At 43.3% G+C, this 6,061-nt stretch overlaps 1 pseudogene; it reads right to left on the bottom strand.

Moving 5' to 3' along the window:
• Nucleotides 1–4,667: 4,667 nt before the first annotated feature.
• LOC142427254 (transcriptional repressor protein YY1 pseudogene) lies at nucleotides 4,668–5,763 on the bottom strand (annotated as a pseudogene).
• Nucleotides 5,764–6,061: the final 298 nt, after the last annotated feature.

Genomic DNA, 6,061 nt, shown 5'->3' with positions numbered 1-6,061 from the left:
TCAGGAGTAACTCTTCGAGGACTTAGGTCTTCAGAAGTGGAGAGCCCCAGTGTGCTGTGAGTGGGTGTTCCTGTCACTGGACACACAGGGTGTCCCTGGAATTGACCCCTTTCCAGCTTGGGGGTGAAGATAGAGCTCCTACTTGCAGTATGTCTTGTGAGCTTAAGATTTTAGCTCACGGGAATTTCCAAGAGACATGGACCCAAATATTTTTTTATTTAAATAATTTTATTGGGGCTCATACAAATCTTATCACAATCCATACATAAATCAATTGGGCAAAGCTCTCTTATACATTCATTGCCCTCATCAATCTCAAAATTTGCCTTCCGCTTGGGTTCCTGGAATCAGCTCATTTTCCTTTTTCCCTCCCCCTCCCTCATAAACTGTTAATAATTTATGTTATTATTTTTTATCTTATCTTAAAGTGCCTGGTGTCTCCCTTCACCCACTTTCCTGTTGTCCATCCCCCAGAGAGGAGGTTATAAGTAGATCTCTGAGATCAGTTACCCCTTTCTAGCCCACCTTCCCTCCTGGTATCACCACTCTCACCCTTGGTCTTGAAGGGTTTATCTGTCCTAGATCCCCTGTGTTTCCAGTTCCCATCTGTACTTCCTTATTGCTACACTGAACCCTGAGTGAATCATCTCCTCCCTACTACCCCTCTGTAAGGGATGCCCAGTTGTCTACAGATGGGCATTGGGTCCCCATTACATGCTCCCCTCATTCATGATTTTAATTTTTCCCCTGCCTTTATGGCTTGAAACCTGATCCCCTAGGCCCTTCATGATCACACATGTTGGTGTGCTGCTTCCATGTGGGCTTTGTTGCTTCTGGGCTAGATGGCCAATTGTTTACTTTCAAGCCTTTAAGTCCCCAGATGCTATATCTCTCAATAGCCAGGCACCATCAGCCTTCTTCACCACACTTACTTATGTATACACTCGTCTTCAGCATTTATGTGGGGAAGGAGATCACACAATGGTCGTTTTTGTTCCTTGGTGTTGGCTACCTGATCCCTTCAACACCTCGTGTTCACATAGGCTGTGTGCTTCTTCTCTGTGGGTTTTGTTGCTTCTGAGCTAGATGGCCGCTTGTTTGTCTTCAAGCCTTTAAGACCCCAGACACTATATCTTTTAATAGCCGGGCACCATCAACTTTCTTCACCACATTTGCTTATGCATGTGTCTGTCTTCAGTAATCATGTTGGGAAGGTGGGTATCATGAAATGACCGTTTAGCTGAGCAAGGTGCTCTTGTATTGAGGGAATCTCGGCAAGGAGGCCCAATGTCCACCTGCTACCCTACTACTGAACCTATAAATATATGCAAATAGGTCTATTTCCCCCATATTCATAAATATATTTACATATGTACATGTCTGTATTTACGCTTATATGTATGCCCTTTGCCTCCTACTCCTTTCCTCTATTTCCTTCTATTTCCTTATGTTTTGCTCCTGCCCCACTACCATGTGCAGCCTTCATTCTGGCTTCAGTAATTCCTCTGTTACCTTGCCCCTGGTCACTCCCTACCAGTCCTCCCATCCACTCCCTCCACTGGTTTTGAACCATTCGTTCCCTTGTCCCTGGGTTGGCCAACACCTCCTCCCTTTCCCTACCTCCCACACTCTCATGTCCCTCCAGGACAGTTGGTTCCATTATTTTCTTCTTACATTGTTTGTCCATACTATTTTATCTAGGTGGACCTGCAGATATAGTAATATATGCATAAAAATGTGAATGGCTTTGACAGCACCAAAGTGGTACATAAAAACATGGCATCTACGGCAAAAACACCAACAATCTACCAAACAAAAAAACCACTGACATACAAAATTTAAGAAAAAAAAAGAAAAAAACAAAAAGACAGCAAAAAAAGAAGCCTGTTATTAGTTCAAGGTCTGTTTGTTGACCTTTAGGAGTGTTTTCCAAACAAGTCTGATGGGGTGCCATGTCTTGGCCCCAAAGTCCATCCTTTATACTCCGTTGGGACCTCCTTGCTCTGCTTACTCCATCTCTCCATTGCATGCCCCGTGTTTTGCCTCAGTGTGATGAGGTCAGCTCAGTCGCACATCCCCCACTGTGTCTCAGGTGCTGTCCCGTGTAGGATACTCAGCATATTAAGGTGTAAGGGATAATGGTTTGGGAGCTGGAGATTAGCAGTTAATGGTTAGAGAGTTTAAAGCCAAAAGTTATTGTGTTTTGAAATGTAGCCTACAACTTTAAATATATTTATTAACTGTAGTATTTATGGTATATTTGGAATCTTGTTATGTAAAATATCATTAATTTATGATTATTAGAGGAATTAGTATTTCTTCTCTTTGGAAGCCTCTTTTCTTTTAAAAAGTATTCCTTTTATGATTGGTCTATCTAGAAAATACTATAGAATTTTTAATATAATATTTAAAATGGAAATGTATGTTTGTCCTGTTTCTTAAGTGGGGTAGGGTATTTCCTCTAGGAGTGAATGATATTTGCTGGTGAGTTTTTTAATGAATATATTAGCACATTGAACTATACTTGCTTCATGTTACAGTTGTATTTTTTTCCATGAAAAGCCTTTGAATTTTTTAAAATAAATTATTTTACTGAGGGCTCTTACAGCTCTTATTATAATCCATATATCAATTGTGTCTAGCACATTTGTACATATGTTGCCATCAGCATTTTCAAAATATTTTCTTTCTACTTGAGCCCTTGATATAAGTTCTTCTTTTCCCCCTTCCTCCACCACCTTCCCACGCTCGTGACCCATTGATCAATTTTAAATTATTATTGTTTTCATATTTTACACAATCTGTTATTTTCTCTCACCCACTTTCTGTTTTTCATCCCATGGGGGGTGTTATATGATTAACTTTGAAATTGGTTCCCCTTTCTCACCCTTCTGGCCCCACCTTTCCCCTACCTTCATAGTATCAGTACTTCCATTAGTGTTCTGAGGGGTTTATCTCTCCTGGATTCCATGTGCTATGTTGAGAGCTCTTATCTGTACCAGTGTACATGCTCTGGTCGAGCCACATTTGTAATGTAAAACGGGGGTCATGATAGTGGGGTGAGCAAGCTTTAAAGAACTAAAGGAATGTTCTGTGTTCTATCAGTGTTATACTGCACCCTGGCTGGCTCATCCTTTCCTTGTGACCCTTCTGTGAGGGGATGTCCAATTGTCTACAGATGGGCTTTGGGTCTCCAATTGGACACCTTTTGTTCCCATCGATATGATTGTTTGTTTGGGGTCTTCTGATGCCTGATACCTGATCCCATGAACTCCTCGTGATCACACAGGCTGGTGTGCTACATCCATGTGGGCTTTGTTGCTTCTCAGATAAATGGCCTCTTGTCTAACTTCAAGCCTTTAAGATTCCAGACGCTATATCTTTTGATAGCCATGCACCACCAGCTTTCTTCACCACATTTGCTTATACATCCTTTTTGATTTAAGTAATCCTACTGGGAAGATGGGAATCATAGAATGCCAGGTTATTAACTTGCATTGAGGGAGGACTTGAGTAGAAGCCAATGCCTTTGACTTTTTAAATGTTCCTATTTTGTTTTCTGTGCCTACTTAGACAGTTGACCCTCTTTTCTGTCAGTGGGTTTATTACAGTGCTTATTTTCCATGTAAAATATGCTCTGGGACAAATTTCAATTCATCATGGTATATAATCATTTTAATATGTTGTCTGAATCTGTTCCAAATATTTTAAAGAATTTTTAGTGTATATCCATTATCAGTATTGGGTTACAGTTTTCTTGCAGTATCATTATCTGACATTGGTGTCAGAATATTTATTGGTCTGATAGAAAGTATTGGTAACCAAGGGCTCAAGTAGAAAGAAAATGTTTTGAGAATGATGATGGCAACAACTGTACTAATGTGCTTGACACAATGGATGTATAGATTGTGATAAGAGTTGTATGAACCCTGCATAAAATGATTTTAAAAAAAGAAAGTATTGAAGTAGTGGTAAGTGTTGTCTCACAACCATTGTTATATTTACACTCAATTACTTGAACATAAACTACCAAATAGTAAAGCAGTATTTATTCATACCATCACAGTACTCTGTATTAATCTTTAATCTATGGTCTGATTATGCTAGAAGTTTCTCCTGGAATTTTATTTCAACTCAATTGATTATATCCCTTGCAAGCAACCTAAAACTCATTGAACTACCATTGATCCCAGGCACTGGCTGAACCCTCTGATCTTTCAGCTGACTCCTCATTTTGGAAGACTACATGATTTACACTCCCCTTGACAGACAAATAGTCACTAACCCCAAGTTTGGGAAAAACAGGTGAGATCTATATTTTAAAAATGTGAAAAGAAGTCCCATTTTTAGCACTGTCATGTAAAGAATTGTCTTTTGATGCGAAGTTCATGAATTGTTCTCCTGCTGGGACCACACTTTACAAAAACACCTTGTTTTTGAAACATGATTAGATAGCAAGATAGAGTATCTTAGCAATGTCATCTTAATAAGCCTTGGTTTATTTTTTTTAATTTTTACTACTTTATCAAAACATGTCCCTTAGGTGTGTAGGATTCCTTTTTAAAATTCTTTCCAAGAAACAATATACAAAGGAGAGGCACGTTGTCTTCCAGTCACTTCTGGAAGAGGCTTCTGGGGCTGAGAAGGAGCTTCCTTCTCATGGTGTCTCACTGGTTGTTTTTGGCCTTGGCGTGTATTAAGATGTGATATTTCAGGTTAGTCGACTCAGCAAACTTCTTGTTCACCTAGGACCTGTCTCCCGTGTGGATCTGCACGTCTGTGCACAAACTGAAATCCAGGGAAAAACGCTTCCCACAGCCTTCCAACGTGCACTGAAAAGGTTTGTCTCTAGTACGAAGCAATTGGTGTTGTCTGGCTTTGAGCTCTTGACAAAAGCCTTGCCATACTCGGCACAGACGTGGACGCGGGGCCGTGGGTGTGCAGGTGCTTCCTCCTGGCTGAGTTGTCCCTGAGCACCTTCGGGCAGCCTTTGTGAGGGCAAGCTATTGTTCTCGGAGAATCAGCTTCTTGAATTTTTCTTGGCTTCATTCTGGCAAATTCTGCCAGCTGTTCGGGGTCCAAGAGGTAGATGCCAGGGATCCCTCCAGGCGGGAGCATCTTTCCCGTCATGTACTCCGAGTAATCAGGAGGGGAGTTCTCCCCAATGATCTGCTCCCCAACCAGTCTCATGGTCAAGACCTTTTTTCATCTGACTACCATAGAGTGACCGAGAACGGGTCCTCCAGCATCTTGAATGATCTGCACCTGCTTCTCCCACTTCTTGTTGCCCGCATCAGCCCCGCCGCCCGACGAGAGCTGTCGCTGCCGCCGCCTCCACGGTGACCAGGTCTGCTCGATGTAGTCCTCATCGTCCTCGTTGCCAATGCTGGCCGGCGCTGGAACTGGGATTGGGATCTGGCCCTCGAAGCCTTCCTCTGCGCCCACCACCAACTCACACGTCTGCACCAGGATCGCCTCCTGGTGGTGGTGCACCTGGCTCAGGTCGTCGGTGACCTGTGACCTTAGCGACCTGCGGCCATAGTGCGATCATGGGCGGCGGCGGTGGTGGTGGTGGTGGTAGCTGGCGTGCCCATGGCCACCCCCGCCACTGTGGTCGCCCCCGTCCTTGTCCTCCTCGCCCACCACCATGGTCTCGATGGTCTCCACCGGGATGGTCTCCACCTCGATCTCATGCAGCTCCATGATCTCGGCCAGCATCTCTGAGCCGTCCATGGCGTTGTAGAGGGTGTCGCCCGAGGCCATGGCTCTGGGCTCCGGCCTGTACGAGGAGGCGTCACACAGCGGGGAAGGAAGGCAGAGGGAAGAAGGCAGTGAGTGGGCAGGGCCCATTCCTTCTTTTTAACTAGGGCTTAAATTCTAGTGAATGTCTCCTGAGTTTTTGGGCATTTGATACCATGGAAATAACTTTTGTAAACATAACTATTTAGCATTTTGTGCATGCCTTGGGTGTTGATTAGTAATTTCTGAGGCTCTTGTTGTTGATAGTTCTGATTGAGTCCCTGTGCACAAGGGAATGAAACACTGCTAACCCCTGCAGCAT

Source organism: Tenrec ecaudatus, chromosome 15 (genome assembly GCF_050624435.1).
Source record: "Tenrec ecaudatus isolate mTenEca1 chromosome 15, mTenEca1.hap1, whole genome shotgun sequence".
NCBI lineage: Eukaryota > Metazoa > Chordata > Mammalia > Afrosoricida > Tenrecidae > Tenrec > Tenrec ecaudatus.
This window is presented reverse-complemented; position numbering and strand designations above follow the sequence as displayed.